The sequence below is a fragment of the Eschscholzia californica genome, unplaced genomic scaffold, assembly GCF_041429995.1.
Source record: "Eschscholzia californica isolate CP2 unplaced genomic scaffold, dmEscCali1.0.p SCAF_6, whole genome shotgun sequence".
NCBI classification, from domain to species: Eukaryota; Viridiplantae; Streptophyta; class Magnoliopsida; order Ranunculales; family Papaveraceae; genus Eschscholzia; species Eschscholzia californica.
In genome coordinates this window covers 9,472,736-9,492,540 of record NW_028238483.1, presented here as the reverse complement: position 1 = coordinate 9,492,540, position 19,805 = coordinate 9,472,736, and the positions used below count along the sequence as shown (strand labels likewise).

Below are 19,805 nucleotides of genomic sequence, written 5' to 3'. Positions count from 1 at the left end.
TTATTTCCCCCACGATTGCCACATGAGAGAGAATGATCTAGGGAGATAAATGGGTTAGGTTAGAGGATGGTAAAGAGGTGGGGAAGGAGGAGGTCAGCTTTTATTTCCGATCTGTCCGCCGACGAAGGGAAACCGCTTACTACAAGCCATCTCATTTCGAAGAGATGAGATCTCCAAATCAAATACCAAAACCCTACAAAATCAAATAGCTTACCTAAGCAAACCTCCATCGAATAGATAACTTCTTAGTTGATTATTGATTAGCTAACATGGATTGAACTCACAAAACACAACTACGAACTTGACCTGAATCTGAATAAGTTTAACAGATAACTCTCAGTTGGAGTTCTAGAGTGAGAATTTTAGAGAGAAAAAGAGAAGATGGAGGATTTTTAGTTCTTTTTAGAGAGAGAAATAAAGAAAACCAGGAACTCCTCGAAGGAAATCTCGACCCCAACTATTTCTTGTGGATTTACTTTTTTCAAGAAGAAAATTAGAGGAGAGAGGGAAAAAAAATTTAAGAGAGAGAGGAAAGAAAATTTTTTTAATGTTTGAGGTCGCCGACCGGAAAATTGGTCGGCCGGCGACTTTTGCCGGAGAAGACGATGAGGTGGCAGAAAGAGGTGATGAGATGGAAGAAAGAGAAATGTTGACTGGTTAACGGTGTTATAACGGAATCTAACAAAGGGGACCATCTGGGTATTTTTGACAAAGTAGGGGGCTAGGCAGGAAACCGGTCACAAAGTTGGGGGCTATTTGGGAAATAACCCTATCTTTAACTGTCCGTTACTCTCACTCCTCCACCTCATTTCCTCTCTCTGCCAAGTCACATGAAACGCCACATCATCATCTTCTCCGACCGGCCAAATTTCCGGCCGGCGACCTTCAACCATAAAAAAAAAATTAAATTAAATTTTTTTCTCTCTCCTCTCTCTCTTTTTAATTTTTTTTTTTCTTTCCTCTCTCTCTCTAGATCTAGAGAGAGAGAGAGGATTCACTAACAGACCAGGTCTGTTCGTGATTCCTCTCTAGAGGAAAGAAAAAAAAAATTAGAGAGAGAGAGGAGAGAGAAAAAAAGATTAATTTTTTTTTTTTGAAGATTTGTACGGCTGGCGACCCTTGCCGGAGAAGATGATAATGTGGCGTTTCAGGTGACTTGGCAGAGAGAGAGGAAATGAGGTGGAGGAGTGAGAGTAATGGACAGTTACAGATAACGGAAAAAGGGGGCCATATGGATATTTTTGCTAATCTAGGGGGCCAAGCAGGAAGCTGGTCACAAAGTTGGGGGCCATTTGGGAAATAACCCTTATATTTTTTGAGTTAAAAAATCAAAATTTATATTATTTTGGGTAGAAACCTAAACAATTGTACTTTGTTTGGTTAAAACCCAATATTTTTTGCAAAGCTGTCGCAAAGTGTTAAAGTTGTCGCAAAGTGTTGCAAAGTTGTCGCACGTTATTGCAAAGCTGTTGCAAAGTTGTCGCAACGTGCTGCAAAACTGTTGCAAATTAAAAATTTACCTAGAGAGCTGAAGATTAAAAAAATTGACTGATCCTAGAGACCAAAAAAAAAAAATTATATGAGTTTTGACCAAATTAGCATTTCGTTTCATTTTCAAAAATATTAGATATTGCATAAAAATTTCGAATGTGTAATGAAGAGGACTGGAGACAAGGAAGAGGTGGGTTAAGGGATAAGCTTAAACAACTAGGTTTGGAGTTGAAAAAATGGAGTAGTTTTTCGGTGGGACAGTAATTTGCACAAATAAAGGAGATCCAGGAAGCCCTGTTAGAAACACAAATGAGGAATCCATAAAGCGGAGAAGGTTTTTGGAGGCAGAGAGCCCTGAAGTTTTGGATAGAGGAAAATGACAAAAAAAATTCATCTTTGTTTTTGTAACAAAAGACAAAAGAATAACGTTTCTGGGGGTTAAGCTACCGAATCAGACTTCGTCATCTGACCCATCCGTACTATCTAATACTTTTATTGAGCATACCTTTATAGATCTTTGAGGTCGGAACATATAACTACTTTTCTTGATGGTTGGAGTTAACATAAATACCATTATTATCCAAAGAAAGTCTGACAATTAGTCGTGTGTCGTCGAAGAACGATACGTGGCAGATTATTGATGAGATGAAGGCCGGAAAAGCACCAAAACTAGATGGCTTTTCAGTTAAGCATTCTTGGATGGTAATAGGAGAGGAAGTCACATATCAGATTAAACATATCTTTGCGTCAACAAGTTACCAAGTAATCCTAATCATACTTTTATTGCTCTTACCAGGTAATCTTAATCTTAATATTAATCAGGCATATTTTGTAATGTAATGTTCTATAACGAATAGTTGCTAAAATCCTTAGTAATCAGGTACAGATTGTCTTTGTTCTTGGGCGACAGATTACCAACAACATTATAATTGCGCAAGAAAATTTTCATTCAATTTCACTAACAACGACGAAAGAGGGAGCTTCTACAATGAAAGTAGACTGGTTTCTCAAGCAGAACGGTGTGGCCTTTATAATGGGCTTAAAGTGGACATATTTGTTCCTATGCTTTTCTTTGGGAAAGCTTCAAATTATAATGTGGATCAATTGAAGGTGAAATTAGACTTGTATATATAATGTACAGAGACAACTGATGAATTTCAAAATATCGTCGATTCAATTTAGTACTAATTGTGGGTTGGAAAGATGAAAATGGGTTTTAAATTTAGAGGGATTGGACGAATGGTCCAAAATTGGGCCCAAAATAAGAGCCCAGTCCATTAATGCAAAAAAATGTAAAGCAGGTCCAACACGTCAGACGGGATGATGAAATTTCCTAAACGTCCTTCTTATTTTTGAAATTTATGAAACTACCATCAAAAATTTTCCGGGAAACTCGAAATTTTGTGAAAAGTAATCTGACACACCTCTCATCAGACTGTGTACTTTCCACAAATTTACAAAATTTCCACCGAAAAATTCTAGGGAAACGCGATTTTTTTTTTGAAAAATAGTCTGACACACCTGACATAAAACCTTGTACTTTTCACGAATTTACAGAATTGGCATTACAAAATTTACCAACTTGCCATTTTCGTTCTTTTTTCCAGATTTATTTCGTATTTCTTTTTTATTTTCTCCCACAAATATTTCTCTTTCCAATCTCAACAAATTTCTCTCTCCAATCTCAACAAATTTCTCTCTCTAATCTCAACAAATTTCATTTCTTTTTCAAGATTTATTTCTTATCTCTTTCCAATCTCAACAAATTTCCTCATTTTTTGTAGTTTCTCATTGATTTGCTTCCATATATTTTTTGGTAGTTTTCATTGATTTGTACAAGGGAATTTTCTTGTGTACCGGAAATTGTTCTATGTACTGGCCATTTGGTTATGTATTACACATTTTTGTACTGGGAATTTTCTTGTGTACCGGGAATTGTTCTGTGTACTTCTTTAGACTAGATAGATAGTTGGGAAGTGTTCCCCCTTTCTCTCTTTACTTGATGTTGTAAAGACAGATATCTCTCCGAGAATTTTCCACGCCTATTTCTGTTCTAATGAGGCCCTTGTATAAAATTCCTATAGTCAGAGTCCAACCTTAATTAGATTTTTTAATTGCCATAAAATCAAATATTAGGATTTCACCATAATAAAAACTTCTATTACTTATGGCTGGCCACCCTATGCCCTAATGGGCTAGGTCTGGCCAGCCCCATTAGTGTGGCCGACAAGGCCATGGCCGACCCACTTACGGGCTTTAAGTCCCCGACCGAAAACTCCTTTTGGCATGGACTCCTTCGACCTTTTGAAAATATTTACGGATCTAATCCTTACTTATATGTCTCATCCCTCTACTCATATCTTCCGGTCAAATCGACACTCTTTGGTGTAACCCGCTGTAGGATACTGATGAAGTTAGCCGCGAATCAGCCCGTGATTCGACGACCGTAGTGGTTTCTAGCTAAACATTACGATCCCTAAATCGTCCGGACTTGGTGATCTTCTTCACCAATTGTCCTATCCGACAAATTACTCTCTTTGCCACTTTGGTCGAAGGACATCCCCTTCAGTCTCCCACTTGTCACTACAAAAAATATGGTCATTAGGGACGGCCAAAAACCGTCCCAAAAACAAAAACCGTCCCAAACAGAATACTGGGGACAGATTTTGTCCGTCGGCGAAAGCATCATAAATAGTATTTGGGACAGTTGTCCAGACGGATGGAACCTGTCCCCAATACTATTTCGGGGACGATTTGCATTCGCCCCTGTCGCAAGAATGTTTAGGGATAACTATTAACTGTCCCTAAAAGTTTGGCGGGAGTTTTTTCTTTTATTCGCATTCGGGACAATTGTCACGTGTCCCTAAAATTTTGGCGGGAGTTCAATTTTTGGGAAAATTAATTACCGTCCCTATAAAATCGGCGGGAATTTTCTCCAGCTTGCGTTCGTACGTCCCTATAAAATCCGCGACAATTAATTTTTGTCCCTACAAATTCGGTGAAAACTTTTGTAAGTTGCATTTGGAAAGCTATTTCTACAAATATAGCAAGAATTCGTTTTGAGACAAATATTTTTAATAGAAACTTTCCATAAGCAAATAAATTTGACGCTTCCACTTAATACGAATTCAAACATCGATAATCAATAATATTTTTTTCATACAAAAAGATAATGTAATCCGTTCGTGCTATTGCCAACCTTAACTAACTAGTGTATTTAACAACATTAACAAAAGAGCATCCAAGATGTATGTTACTTAACCGGTCCAACATTCGAAATAGTATTTGTTACCAACAAGACACCTACACACACTATCATTTGCACATCTATCGATCTCCCTGGACCACTGCTCGACATGATTGAAACTCTTCACCGCAGTAACATTGTACATAATCTGCAAAACCTCAAGCATCAGTACTTCTCTGATAACCCTTTGCAACAAAAAAAGGTACTTAATAACCCATAAGAGCATCTTCGCTCGGACACTTACAAAAATTACCTAATAATCCCAAATAAATTTTGGGATTTCATGCCAAGTTCTCTGCACAAAATTGCACCACAACAGAACTACATATTCTCACAATCACACCATTTAGCTCAAAACTACTTTTCACAAGAACAATGAAGGATCAACAAAGAACTAACAAATCAAGCAGCAAGAAAAACGAAGGGACTGTCACTTCAAAGAAAGAAATGGCAATGAGCAGCTGCAGCCCCTTGCCTGCAGCACCGGAGCAGCAGCTGCATCCCCTGGCCTTCGCGCCAGAGCAGCAACCCCGACCTTCTCCGCCGGAGCAGCAGCTGCAGCCCCTGGCCTGCTGTTGCGCAGGAGCAACAACTGTTCATTGAAGCAAAATATTTCTATGAAATTCATCCATATGTATGATCCAAAATATTATTAAGAAATTCTTCAGCTGTCCAAATATTTCTAAGAAATTCATCCATATTCATGTTCTTGAAGTTCAAGTTTGATCCCATTTCTTAAAATCTCAAAACTAATCAGTATACATTCTTAGTAAACTGAATTGCTGTCTTATCACCAAATTGAGAACTAGATCAAATACTTTTCTTACTCCCTTAAATCCAAATTAATAGAGCAAACCAGCAAAACTCTAAAGCAACTTCAAAAATTAAACATCACCCAAATCCAACTATCTAACAACTGTACTATCTACCAAATCAAAATTCACAAATTCAAACCCCAATGAAAATCAAATTCTAACTCCAAAATTAATAAATCATAATAAACCTAACCCCCATATATACTTACATAACTCAACATCAACAATTCATACAAATCAGATTAAAATGAAACACATAGGACTTCAACGTAAAAGTGTGGAGTATGTCATTCTGAAACTCCTAATAGCACTAGGCCAGTAGCACATATATACTTTCCAACACTATGGTAGTTTGGCAGTAGAGTCTTGCTTTATGAATGGGAAATGAAGTCGTTCACCTTAAAACACTTATAAATTAAACGTGCGATATCTGGATTTATCAAAACTTCTACCAACCACAATCACCACCACCAATATGGAACTGAATCCAAATTGGTGTTATTCTTCCTATGCTATTACTTAAGAACAAGATTTTACTATATAAGCCCCTCTAATAATATGTTATCTTATGTGTAGTCTTTTTCACAATAAACACTGATACATGATTGCACCAAACTCTACATGCAACTGGAGAAATTTGGCAGGGTTTTTCTGTGAGAAGAGAGAAAGTGACGTGAGGAGAGAGAAAGTGGTGTTTTCTGACCGGAAAACTTGTTGTCCGGTTTGGTTAATCTCCGGCTATGAGTGAACCTAATCTGCGTGATGGAAGGGAGATAGGGGAAGGTCGATTCTTGTTGGCTGCTAACCGATTACCAAGTGAAGATGATGAAGATGAGATGATTGAGGGTAACTCTGTTGGGGTTAATGAAGAAGTCGTGATGGAAGAAACTTCTGCTGCGTTGCAACACCAACAACCGATCACACGAAATGATACTCCTGGTTCAGTTGGGTTAAGATTCAATGCAACAGGAAAATCGATTGGTCTAAAGCAAGGGTCTGTCTCTCGAGTCCTTGAAGAACAAAACAATGGTTCTGTTCGTTTTGGTGCTGCTAGCACTGCTCGTGAGAAAGGCAACAATCAGGGTTCAAAGTTATTAGCCGATTCTATTAGAAACAACATTTTTTCGGGTCTTCTTCGCAATCCAAATACAAGTATTGGCATGACCATAGCAGGTGGAGAAGAACAACAACCACCGGAATTACAGAGAACTCAGGCCGAAGAGATTAGGGTTCCGACAACAGCTAGGGTTTCGAGGTGCGACGGGCAAATGGGCCATTGGCCTGCAAACCAGGGCAGTGTTTCGGTAAGTTCAGGGCGTGTGCATAAAGTTTCTAAATGATCTAACTTATTCCCACGTCAAACAGCAGCTAACCGAGCTACACTAAGATACATTCCTCCAATCAAAGTGAATAATCCTTTTGTGGCAAACCTAAAAGTATCAAACTTTGCTAATGAAATGAAGTTATGCAAGGACATCCTGGTTGGAAGCTTTGTCGGTGAAAGACTAGCCTACGGGTTAGTGTATAGTGTTTTATTGAAAAAATGGAGTCCGAAGGGAGAAATGAAGCTTACGGTACATGGTGATTCGGCTTATGTTATACATTTCTCTTCCACTGAAGACAGATTGCGAGCCTTGGAATTCGAAACTATATTTATTGCTGGGAGACTTTTTGTGGTACGTCCATGGCGACTTAATGTTGAGAAGGAACTTCAAGAAATGAAAACCATTCCATTATGGGTTAATCTCCGAAATATTCCCTTTCTTTTTTGGAACCCGGAAGGTATTTCAAACATTGCTAGTATGTTGGGTGTTCCTTTAATGCAGGATAGTCGAACGGAATCAAGAGAGCGGATGGCGTTTGCTCGTGTTTGTGTGGAAGTGGCAATAGACACTGACTTACCCGACGACATAACTATTCGGATTGAGGAGGGTGATTCTGAATATTTTGTCCAGGTTCAAGTAGAGTATTCATGGAAACCAACTAAATGTGAAGTCTGCTTTGTTTTTGGGCATGATGAAGGGACATGCAAGAAACAACCAAAACCAGATGTTGTTACAAATGTTGATGAAGGTGGTAAATCAAGACCTAAAGAGGTCAGATTGGTAGATAACAATTCTACCACTCGTTTGGGGCCGAAAAGACAAGACTTGCAACACCTAACTCAGAATGCTAGTGGGAGGCAATATGGTAACAAATCTGGTTGGACAAATAGTAATGGTGGAAGTGGAGGGGGTAAGAAGAGACCAGCAATGGTTAATCGGGAGTCAGATCCGAACAGTATGGATGAAGACCGAGATAGAGAAGGAGGTTGGTCAGTGGTAATTTCGAAATCTAATACTTTCGCCATTGGAGCAGCCCACTCGGAGAAACATGATAATCAACATTGGAAAATAGCAAAAAGAAATGAATCGGTTCGTGGTAAATCAACGCAGCATAGTCTCCTTCCAGGTAATTTTTTTTCGACTCTATCTAATTCTGACGAATTCCATCCTGGTTCTTTTGAACACAAGCATAGAGAGGAGGGCTTGGAAAAGGACCAAAATATTTATGAGGGAAGGGAAGGGGACAGGTCACGAACTGATCATGACCCTATTTTGCTAAATGCGAGATTAGAAAGTAATACTGAGCCCTCTGAGGAGCTCGAAACAGCCCCCTCCATTGTCTAATGATTAATCTCGCAAGTTGGAATGTGAGAGGTCTTAATGACTCTATCCGTACGAAGAGTGTGAGAGATTTTGTGAGATTGAATCGTATTGGTTTGTGTGGCCTTTTAGAAACTCATGTCAAGGAAAGGAACAAGACTCGTATTCAGCATAGTCTCAATCCTAGCTGGACCTTTATTGATAACTACGTGGTTGTTCCGAATGGACGGATTTGGATTGGATGGGACCCGAGCAGGGTTGATTTCACTGTGTCCCACGTTGGAGGACAAGTTATTGCAGGTGGTGTTCGCTTTCCAGATGGTTCGAGTTTCCTTTTGGCAGTGGTGTATGGAAGCAATAGCATTGTTCATCGCCGGGAGCTCTGGAGGGACCTTGAGTTTCTTATGATGGGTTCTGAGGCTCCGTGGCTAGTGCTAGGTGACTTTAATACCACGATGCTGGCCAATGAGAAGAGAGGCGGTCAGAGCTCACCATCTCAAGGCTCCAATGAGATGTTTGACTGTGTTACCGATTTGGGGGTGTTCGATTGTCCATATACAGGTTGTTTCTATACATGGTCCAACAGGCAGGTGGGGGTAGAAAATATTAGTTGTAAGATTGATCGGGCTTTCATTAATAGTGGTTGGTTGACCTTCTTTCCTCTAGCTAAAGCAGATTTTCCACCGCCTGGGGATTCTGATCACTCTCCTAGTAATATACCGCTTGCTGCACTCAACATACACCGGCGTACTCCGTTCCGATTCTTCAATGCCTGGACGGAGGATCCCACGTTTCGAGCTCTTGTTGCTGATGTATGGAAGGTGTCAATACGGGGTAATCCGATGTTCCGAATGGTGACAAAACTCAAAGCTTTGAAGGCTCGTTTGAATGAATGGAAGAAAGATCGGTTCAACAGGGTGACGAACCAGGTAACCATTAACCGAATTTTTTTACATTCAGTGCAGGTCCGATTGCAGGGAGATCCAGCAAAATCCGGTCTTACGGAGGCAAGAGAGAGTAGCTACTGAAAACTATAGTTACGTTGTACGGGCGAAAACAACAATGCTCCGACAACGTGCTAAAGTTGAATGGCTCACTCTCGATGATAGCAATACAACTTATTTCCACAACTCTATTAAGGAGCGGAAGTCTCGGAACGCTATCACTCGACTCACTAGAGAGGATGGTTCGGTGGCTGAGGATCTAGTGGAAATAGCCAATATGTGTGTGGATTTCTATCGGGACATATTCGGTCGAGAGGATGAGGATAATGAAGCATTAGATCACATATCTAATGTGGGGTTCCCACGGCCGCTGACGGAAGCTGAAGCAGATCTTCTTACTATGAGGGTGACTAGAGACGAAATATATGCTGCTCTGCAAACTATTGGTTCTGATCGATCGCCGGGGCCGGATGGGTTTTCTTACCATTTTTTTAAGGCGTGTTGGGACATTGTGGGAGATGACTTTGTGGAAGCTATCCAGAGGTTCTTCAGCTCAAGAAAACTTCTCAAAGAGGTAAACTCTACTTTTGTGACTCTTATTCCTAAAATAGATAATGCTTCTTCAGTGTCAGATTTCAGACCGATATCTTGTTGTAATGTGTTGTATAAATGCAATACCAAGATTCTTACTATACGGCTGAAGGGAGTTATTTATTCGATGATCAGTCTGAACCAATCAGCCTTTATTTCTGGCCGTACTATTCAGGACAATATCATGCTAGCCCATGAGATTGTTCGGAATTACCACCGACCAGATACCTCGGCTAGGTGTATGGTTAAGATTGACCTTAAGAAGGCGTATGACACAGTTCGTTGGTCTTCACTATTCTCAGTCCTTGGTAAGTTTTGCTTTCTAAGGATATTCATAGAATGGATACGGGCCTGTGTCACCACGTCTAAGTTCTCGATTATGGTTAATGGTGAAGCCTATGGTTATTTTGATGGGAAGCGAGGTCTACGGCTAGGTTGCCCGATTTCTCCATATCTGTTTGTCCTAATGATGGAGGTATTCGCGGTTCTCATTGATCGAGAGGAAAGAGCAGGTCGGTTCCTGCTACACCCTAAGTGTCGCGTTCCGAAAGTTACTCACCTTTGTTTCGCCGGCGATCTCATAGTCTTCTTTCGAGGAGACGCTGGTTCTGCTTAATCTCTAAAAGGTGTGTTAACAGGTTTTCATCGGGCAACGGGGCTGCAGGCCAATGTGCTTAAGACTACGGTTTTCTTTGCAGGTCTTTCAGCCCAAGGTCAGAGTAATATCACTAGTATTCTGGAATTCGGTACTGGTTCTCTTCCTATCCGATACTTGGGTTTGCCCCTATATCGTCTCGTCTCACCTATAGTCACTGTGTTCCGTTGATTGATAAAATCAAGGGACGAATCCAATCTTGGAAGAGTCACTTTTTATCGTTCGCGGGGCGAGTTCTCCTCGTAAAGGTGGTTTTGAATAGTACTATATTGGGCAGCAGTATTCGTTATACCCAATAGAGTAATAAATGACATCACCTCCATCTTTAGTAAGTTTCTATGGTCTGGCGTGGATATGGGGTGTAAAAGAGCTCCCATTGGCTGGGAAAGCCTTTGTTACCCCACTGATGAAGGGGAACTTGGTTTTCGTAATATCGAGGTGTTGTTCGAGGCGTCAAATCTTCGTCATATATGGGACCTGGTTAGTGGTAAGACGACTTTGTGAGCTGAGTGGGTGAGAAATAATCTCATAAAAGATCAGCATTTCTGGACTTTATCGGCTTCGAGTAGAAGTTCTTGGTGTTGGCGTCGGATTCTAGCCAGCAAGCCGACGGCTCAGCGACTCATTTGCACTTCTCTGGGGGATGGTCATGATACTAATTTTTGGACTGATCTATGGCATCCTCGAGGTCTTCTTTATGATGCTTTCGCGGAGGAGTATAGATATGATTCTCACCTACATTTAGATGCACGGGTATCTCAGTTTATTGGGCAGTCGGGCTGGGTTTTTCCTACTCATATCACAGCTATGTTAGGGACTATTGCGGTCGAGGCTAGAGAGGTGGTGGTAGATAGTACCCTCAGAGACGAGGTGATTTGGATGCCCAGCCAGAATGGAGAGTTTACTCTCAAAGAGACGTATGAAGCAATTCGACCTAGAGGAACTCGATTGAGCTGGACTTCATTAGTATGGTCACTGGGTGGTATCCCCAAACATTGCTTCATCACGTGGCTTGCTTTTGGAAGACGCCTCAAAACTAGATCGCTTTTGGCTAGTTGGGGTATGACTATAGACACTACATGTGTATTTTGTGGGGGAGATGAAGAAACGGATTTCCACTTATTCTTTGGTTGTTCGGTCACAAAGATTACATGGGAATCGCTATTACTCAAGATGAGATTTCAGAGAGTATGTGCTTTTGATTGGGAAGGGGAGCAACAGTGGTGTATTAATCACTTTGGTGGGCTTTCTATTGCTGTCCGAGTGGGTCGTATGCTTCTAAATGCATATGTCTATCATATTTGGAAGGAGCGAAATAACAGGGTATTTAGAGACGATTTTATGTCACCAGGGCTGATTATCCATACTATTTGCGATGAAGTGTGGATCAAGCTGAATACTATTACCAAATGGTTTGAAGATACTGAGGAGAATCGGAGGACCATTGACCGATGGAATCTTACTATCTCTCTCTTCAAAAGTCGGTCTATACGTCATATAAATGGACTCGGCCGATGACAGGGAGACCTATGATTAATACCGATGGTGCTCTGAACGAGGTGGATGCGGGTTATGGAGCCATTATACGAGATTCGGAGGGGAATGTTGTTAGAACAGCCACGGGTCAGGTTAATGGACAGACTATCTTCATACATGAGTTGCAGGGTGTTGAGTTGGGATTGGAGTTAGCTCTTAGTGCTGGGATGCAGGAAGTTGAACTTTGTCTTGATTCGATGAATATCAAGTTACTTCTTGCAAAACCAAATCAGAAATTACAATGGCGAGCGAGGCGTTTATGGAAGAGAGTTCAGAGGCTTAAGAGCCAATTTCGGAGTTTCCGGGTGTTTCATGTCTATAGGGAAGCAAACCAAGCTGCTGACCACTTATCAAAGATGAGGCTCAGACCGGGAGTAACTCACTTAAATGTTAGTCAACTACCGGTGGAACTAGTCAACATTGTTAATGCGGACTCTAGAGGGACAGTGAGAATGAGGAAAGGGTGGGGCTAATGAAATAATGTAATTTGATTTCTTTGCTGTTTTTTTTTTTGGTTTCTTTTTATTTTGTATCGGTTCGGGCTTCTCCCGCTTATCATTATAAAAAAAACACGGATACATGATTAATATACCAAAGATAACATTTAAGACCAATATAAAGTGTCACAATCATAAGAGAGTTAGTGACACCATTAATCTCAAAGGACCACATCAAGACCACCATAATGTTGGGTTTGTATCATGGTTGGGCCCATTTAGGTGATTCCCTTGTTGGGCCCATAACCATCTTATAATTAATTGAGAAAGAGCCTCGCCCACTCACTACTAGTCAATATTATTTGTTTTCTAGTTAGCACATGGGTGGGGTCCACCTCTAGAGGGAAGATGGCATTCAAAGCTTTATTTCTCTAGACAATTAATGTCCCACATCTTCCAACTAGTGAAACTAAAGTTGCCTTATTATAAGTTGCTTGACAACTCATTGTAAAGCACATGGTGGAGTAGAGAAGGCCCTCACACGCGCGCGCACACATGCGAGGCATTTGGGCTTTTAACCATTTGGACTCTTTGGCTATTTGGGCTCTTTGGGGCTCTTTGGGCTATTGGGGCTATTTGGGCTTATGGGCCTTTGGGCCGTGGCCCATGAGCCCGGGTGCTCGGTAGCTCGGGAGCTTATAGTGAAAAGACTCTTTTGCCACGAAGACTACTTTTACTTAAACTCGGATTTTGACTAAGTCGGTGGGATTAACCTAATTAGTATTTGAGTATATCTCTAACTGATCTCGTAGGGTTAATCAAATTAGTTTCCGAGTTTATGTCCCACTCTCTTAACTTCTCTACCACGTTTCCTAGGTGTGTAGGGTTTTCTCAGAGGCTATATATACTGGCCGAAATCAAGAGAGAAAATATACAACTCAATTTCGGCTATCTTCCTCTCCTTATCTGTTCAAGCTTCGAGTTCTTCAATCTCCATTACTATCTCTGTCAGTGCAGACAGAGGCGGTAAGTTGTGGTCAATCCTTGGGGAGTGAACGGAAACAGTAATTTGCACCAAGGTTACTCCGAAATCACTTTCAAGATAGTGGCCTCCATACCACGACACAACGAAGAAAGTTATTACTGTTCGATAAATTCCATTGATCTTTCCAACAATTTGAAAGTGATTTTCTGATCAATGGCTGTTGTTAATCTCAAAACACTGCCTGATATGTCAAAGATGATCCCTCTTGATGGAACTAACTACAAGAGGTGGTCACAGAAGCTGCTTATCTTCTTCGAACAACTCAAAGTTGATTATATTCTGTTCGAAGATTTATGCACTGGTTCTTCAATCGACATCGATATTACCCCTGTTAAGGATAAGTCATCTACTTCGAATGGTGATGTTGTCAAGCAACAGAAAGACAACAAAATCGTTCGAGGATATCTGCTGAATCATATGGACAACAAGTTATTCTGCTTGTTTGTCAACTACAAATCTGCTAAGGATATCTGGGATACCCTTCAAAAGAAATTTGGAGCTGAGGATGCTGGAAGGAAGAAGTACATCGTGGGACAGTGCATGGTTACAGTTCCAAATCAACGATGACTCTTCAATCATGGAGCAGGTTCATGTCAATGAGAACCTGGTTGCTGAAATACTTGCTGAAGTCATGAAGATGTGCGAAATCCTTCAACCCAATGTTCTGCTAGAAAAGTTTCCTCAATCCTGGAGTGACTACAGAAACCATCTGAAGCACAAGAAGAAGGACATGTCCCTTCAGGAGCTGATCAGTCACATGAGGACTGAAGAGGCAAATCGCCTCAAGGATAAGTTTGCTAACCTCTCTTTGAATTCCTCTACCGCTAACTTGGTTGAATCTGTTCCCTCTGGAAACAAAGACAGGTCAAAAACTAATAATAAGAAGAAGAAGTCTGGAAAGAGTGAGACAGGAGGAGTCAAGTCCAACTCGAAGATCCAGAAATCGAAGGGTCTCTGCTATGTCTGTGGAAAATCAGGACATAAGGCATACCAGTGCAACCAGAGGAAGGACCAACGCTCAAACGCTGATGTACTGAATATTGCTGAACCTGAAGAGATCATTGCTGTAGTAGCCGAGACTTGTTTGGTGGAAAGCAAACATGAATGGGTGCTAGAGACAAGAGCTTCCGAGCATATGTGTGCAAACAGAGAGATGTTTCAGACCTTCCAAGAGATGAACGATGGATCCAACATCTACATGGGCAACTCTGTAAAAGCTGGAATCATGGGCAAAGGAAAGGTTCTTCTGAAACTCACTTCTGGAAAGAATCTGTCCCTGAACGATGTTCTCTACGTGCCTACCCTAAGGAGGATTCTGATCTCGGGATCTCTTCTCAACAAAGCTGGTCTATAATTAGTTTTCGAGTCTGATTAAGAAATTAATAATACTTCTAGTTCTGCTTATATCGTTGAGTCTTCTGATTTATGGCATGATAGATTAGGACACATTAATTACGCTTCTATTAAGAAACTTAAAGAGAATGGAATCATTAGTGCAGACGATCTTGATGATCACACTAGATGTCCCATATGTGTAGAAGCTTAACACGCGAAACTGTCCTTTAAGAATGTCACAAACAGAACGACATAACTTTTAGAACTACAATTACCTTCATAGATGACTACTCTAGTTACATGAAAGTTTACCTGCTAAGGACTAAGGATAAAGCTGAAGAAGCTTTTCTAAATTATAAGGCTGAAGTAGAAAACCAACTAGACAGAAAAATAAAGAGGTTTAGGTCTGACAGGGGAGGAGAGTATAACTCTAACACCCTTAAATCCTTCTGTGAAGAACATAGAATCATCCATGAATTTAATGCTCCTTATACGCCACAACAGAATGGTGTAAAAACATGATGAACGCCATGCTTCTAAGCTCAGGCTTACCCGATGAACTGTGGGGGGAGGCAATCTTATCTGCCTGCCACATACTCAACAGAGTACCTCACAAAGGGCTAGACAAAACACCTTACGAATTATGGAAAGGTTATGCACCTAATCTGAAATTTCTAAGAGTGTGGGGGTGTCTGGCCAAAGTGGGTATACCTGACTTTAGGAAAACAAGTTTCGGACCAAAGACACTTGATTCTGTTTTTATTGGTTATGCTCAAAACAGTGCAGCATATAGATTCATGTTATTGGAAGATGACACAATAACGGAATCTAGAGATGCTGAATTCTTTGAGCATGAGTTTCCTTTGAAACTACCTGTTGAAAATATTCCCATGAATGATTTATCACTTACTAACTTACCCATACATGAAGAGGTGCCTAACAGTATGCTTCCATCTAGCTCTACCACTGATAGTATAAAAGATGAAACAGAACTTAGGAAAAGTTGGAGAGTAGGACAGAGAAAACTTTTGGACCCGATTTCATTACTGCTTTTCTATCTGAAGGTGTAGACTGACGTAACGATCAGGTTGTATCTAGTTTCTTAATTGAATCTGATCCAAAGACTTATCATGAAGCCATGACTTCAGTAGATGCAAGCTTATGGAAAGAGGCCACAAAAATTGAGCTAGACTCTATCCTTGTTAATCACACGTGGGAGCTGGCAGACTTACCTAAAGGGTGTAAACCCATTAGCAGTAAGTGGATCTTTAAGAAAAAGATGAGGCCAGATGGGACCATAGATAAGTATAAAGCCAGACTGGTGATCAGAGGCTTTACACAGAGAGGGACTAGACTACTTTGACACCTACTCTCCAGTGTTTAAAAGCACCACAATTAGGTCTCTTATTGCGTTGGCTGCCATGCATGACTTGGTAATACATCAAATGGATGTTAAAACAACCTTCCTGAATGGAGATCTAGATGTGGAGATTTGTATGTCTCAACTAGAGGGATTTGTGATCCCTGGTCAAGAGAACAAGGTATGTAGACTGAAGAAGTCCCTCTATGGTCTAAGACATGCACCTAAAAAATGGTATGAGAATTCGATGATACCATGTTGAGCAATGAATTCACTGTGAATAACTCAGACCCATGTGTACAGTGTAAGTCTGGATATGTCATCATATGTCTGTATGTTGACGACATGCTCATCTTTGGTGCCAATGAACATGATGTGAATGAGGTAAAGACCTTTCTGTCATCCAACTTTGAGATGAAGGACTTGGGAGAGGCAGATGCCATACTAGGGGTCAAAATCAAAAGAACCCAAGAAGGCATCTCTCTCAGTCTACCTCATTATGTTGAACAGATACTGAGAAAGTTCAACTCCTATGATGTGAATCCTGTGAGAACCCACTATGACCCTAGCACAACTCTAGTGAAGAATGAAGGAGTAAGTGTCTCGCAATCTGAGTATGCTAACATCATAGGAAGTGTGATGTTTCTGATGAATCACATTAGACTCGACATTGCCTTTGCGGTAAACAGACTCAGTAGATACACACATAACCCTAGTAGGAACACTGGAGTGCACTTCATCGCCTGCTTAAGTATCTAAGAGGCACAATTGATCTAGGCCTGCATTATGCAAAGTTCCCAGCAGTGCTGGAAGGCTACTGTGATGCTAACTGGGTCACTGACAATGATGAAGTCAGTTCAACCAGTGGTTATGTTTTTGTGTTGTGTGGAGGTGCTGTGTCATGGAAGTCTTCCAAACAGACATGCATAGCACGTTCCACTATTGAGTCTGAGTTTATCGCTCTTGAGTTGGCGAGTCAGGAAGCAGAGTGGTTGAGGAGTCTCTTGGGAGACATGCCACAGTGGGGAAGGGAAACTACACCAATTTCCCTTCACTGTGACTCACAGGCTGCCATTGCAATTGCAAAGAATAATGTATTCAATGGCAAAAAGAGACACATCAGGATAAGGCATGCTGCAGTAAAGCATATTCTGAAAAATGGTGTAATAGCCTTGGATTATGTGAGGTCAGAACAGAATTTGGCAGACCCACTTACCAAAGGCTTAACAAGGAGACTAGTTCTCGAGACGTCTAGGGGAATGGGGCTGAAGCCCCTGTGCTAATTCTCCATTCCCATGACGTGGGGCGGAGCCAGCTAGAGTAGAACTAGCAGAGCTCCATTGAGGGTCAGAGTTTGACCTAAGGATGAGCCTAAGGCTCTTAATGTATTCATAGCCCTTTGTGGTGGTTCTAATGAGACGGAATTGATGAATGCACCGACTAATGAATGTGTTCATAACCTGTATGGCAATCCTATTGAGACGGACTCAATGGACACATTGTTGCCGATGATGTGAGGATGAACTTGTAAAAGTTGATAATGAATTTATAGCCCTTTGCGGTGGTCCTATTGAGACGGACTTGATGAATGAACCGATAGCTAATATATCCATCACCGTAATGGTGGTCCTATCGAGATGGACTATATGGCGTATAGCTGCTGATGATGATGTGGATGAACTTGCCAAAGTTCTCAATGATTTCGGACCCGAGTATGGGGTCAGAGTCTACGCTGAGGTAGACTCAAGGAAATCACCTACGTGAGCCCGAGGGTGGAAGGCCACCCTCTATAGAAGACAGACAGCAGTCTTCTTAAAAACTCACCAGTCCCAAGGTATGTTCAAGGCCTACTTAATGAGCATGAACGAATCGCGGAGAACGCAGGACTCACCGGGTATCGTATGTGTTGTGGGGGTCTCAGTTAAAAATCTCCGAGTTCAAGAGTAATTTCACTTGGTTGCTTTATTTTTGGTGTTATTCTTCCTATACTATAACTTAAGAACAAGATTTTACTATATAAGCCCCTCTAATAATATGTTATCATATGTGTAGTCTTTTTCACAATAAACACTGATACATGATTAATATACCAAATATAACATTTACGACCAATATAAAGTGTCACAATCATAAGAGAGTTAGTGGCACCATTAATCTCAAAGGACCACATCAAGACCACCATAATGTTGGGTTTGTATCATGGTTGGGCCCATTTAGGTGATTCCCTTGTTGGGCCCATAACCATCTTATAATTAATTGAGAAAGAGCCTCGACCACTCACTACTAGTCAAGACTATTTGTTTTCTAGTTAGCACATGGGTGGGGTCCACCTCTAGAGGGAAGAAGGCATTCAAAGCTTTATTTCTCTAGACAATTAATGTCCCACATCTTCCAACTAGTGAAACTAAAGTTGCCTTATTATAAGTTGCTTGACAACTCATTGTAAAGCACATGGTGGAGTAGAGAAGGCTCTCACACGCGCGCGCACATATGGGAGGCATTTGGGCTTTTAACTATTTGGACTCTTTGGCTATTTGGGCTATTTGGGGCTATTTGGGCTTATGGATCTTATGGTCCTTTGGACCGTGGCCCGTGAGCCCGTGGGCCCGTTAGCCCGTGTGTCCGTGAGCCCTTGTGCCCGGGTTAATCTACCTAATCAGTATTTGAGTATATCTCTAACTGATCTCGTAGGGTTAATCAAATTAGTTTCCGAGTTTATCTCCCACTCTCTTAACTTCTCTACCACGTTTCCTAGGAGTTTAGGGTTTTCTCAGAGGCTATATATACTGGCCGAAATCAAGCGAAAATACACAACTCAATTTCGGCTATCTTCCTCTCTCTATCTGTTCAAGCTTCGAGTTCTTCAATCTCCATTACTATCTCTGTCAGTGCAAACAGAGGCGGTAAGCTGTGGTAAATCCTTGGAGAGTGAACGGAAACAGTAATTTGCACCAAGGTTACTCCGAAATCACTGCAAGGCAGTGGCCTCCATACCACGACACAAAGAAGGTTACCTCATGCTAATGAGAATGCGAGGATGACCTTGGATCGTTTCGAGAACTTTCAAAGGAGAAGCTAGGCGTAGTGACATGCAGCTGTAAAACGATTACATAGGTCATTAATACTACTTGACATGATAACTACATATTGAATCATAATTCTGTTAAGTACGTACCTCCCCTTCGCGAAGCCGTCTAAAATAATCATTCATCTCGTTTAATTCGACCTTTGTACTGCTAAGTTCTTTTTTCATTTCTTCCATTTCTTTTTTCAATTTTTAAATCTCTTCATTGCTCTTATGAGATTCAACCTTGAATTATTCTCCCCAAATAGTTTTTGGGGTGCCTTTTCTATAAAACCGAATAAACCCTCTACGTTCAGGTCCCATAACCTGAGCAAATATACTATTTGATCCGTTCTCATATACAGGCAATTTCTCTTGAGTATCTTTGTCACTAGGCCTCTCATTTTTTCCTGTAAATAGTGAAATTACACTAAGGGTTATAATTAAGTTTGAATCTAAAAGAGATAACATGTTAATTTCATCATTACCATATTTTCCCTTGCTTCTTCTGTGATTGGTATACCTTACGTTTTTGTGTAAGTTTTAATAAACACTTCCACTTAAGATGTTGGAGTACCTGCTGGTGCCTCTCTTTCCGGATCTTCCTCTATTTATAAAATTCATCATGTTAGTATAGAAA

At 40.9% G+C, this 19,805-nt stretch overlaps 1 long non-coding RNA gene across 1 annotated transcript; it reads right to left on the bottom strand.

Moving 5' to 3' along the window:
• Positions 1-4,606: 4,606 nt before the first annotated feature.
• LOC147531625 (uncharacterized) lies at positions 4,607-6,064 on the bottom strand. The gene is made up of 2 exons (XR_015228304.1): positions 5,952-6,064; positions 4,607-4,886 (listed from the first exon to the last, which is right to left on the bottom strand). It is a non-coding gene; the product is annotated as an uncharacterized LOC147531625 (long non-coding RNA).
• Between the last annotated feature and the right edge of the window lie 13,741 nt (positions 6,065-19,805).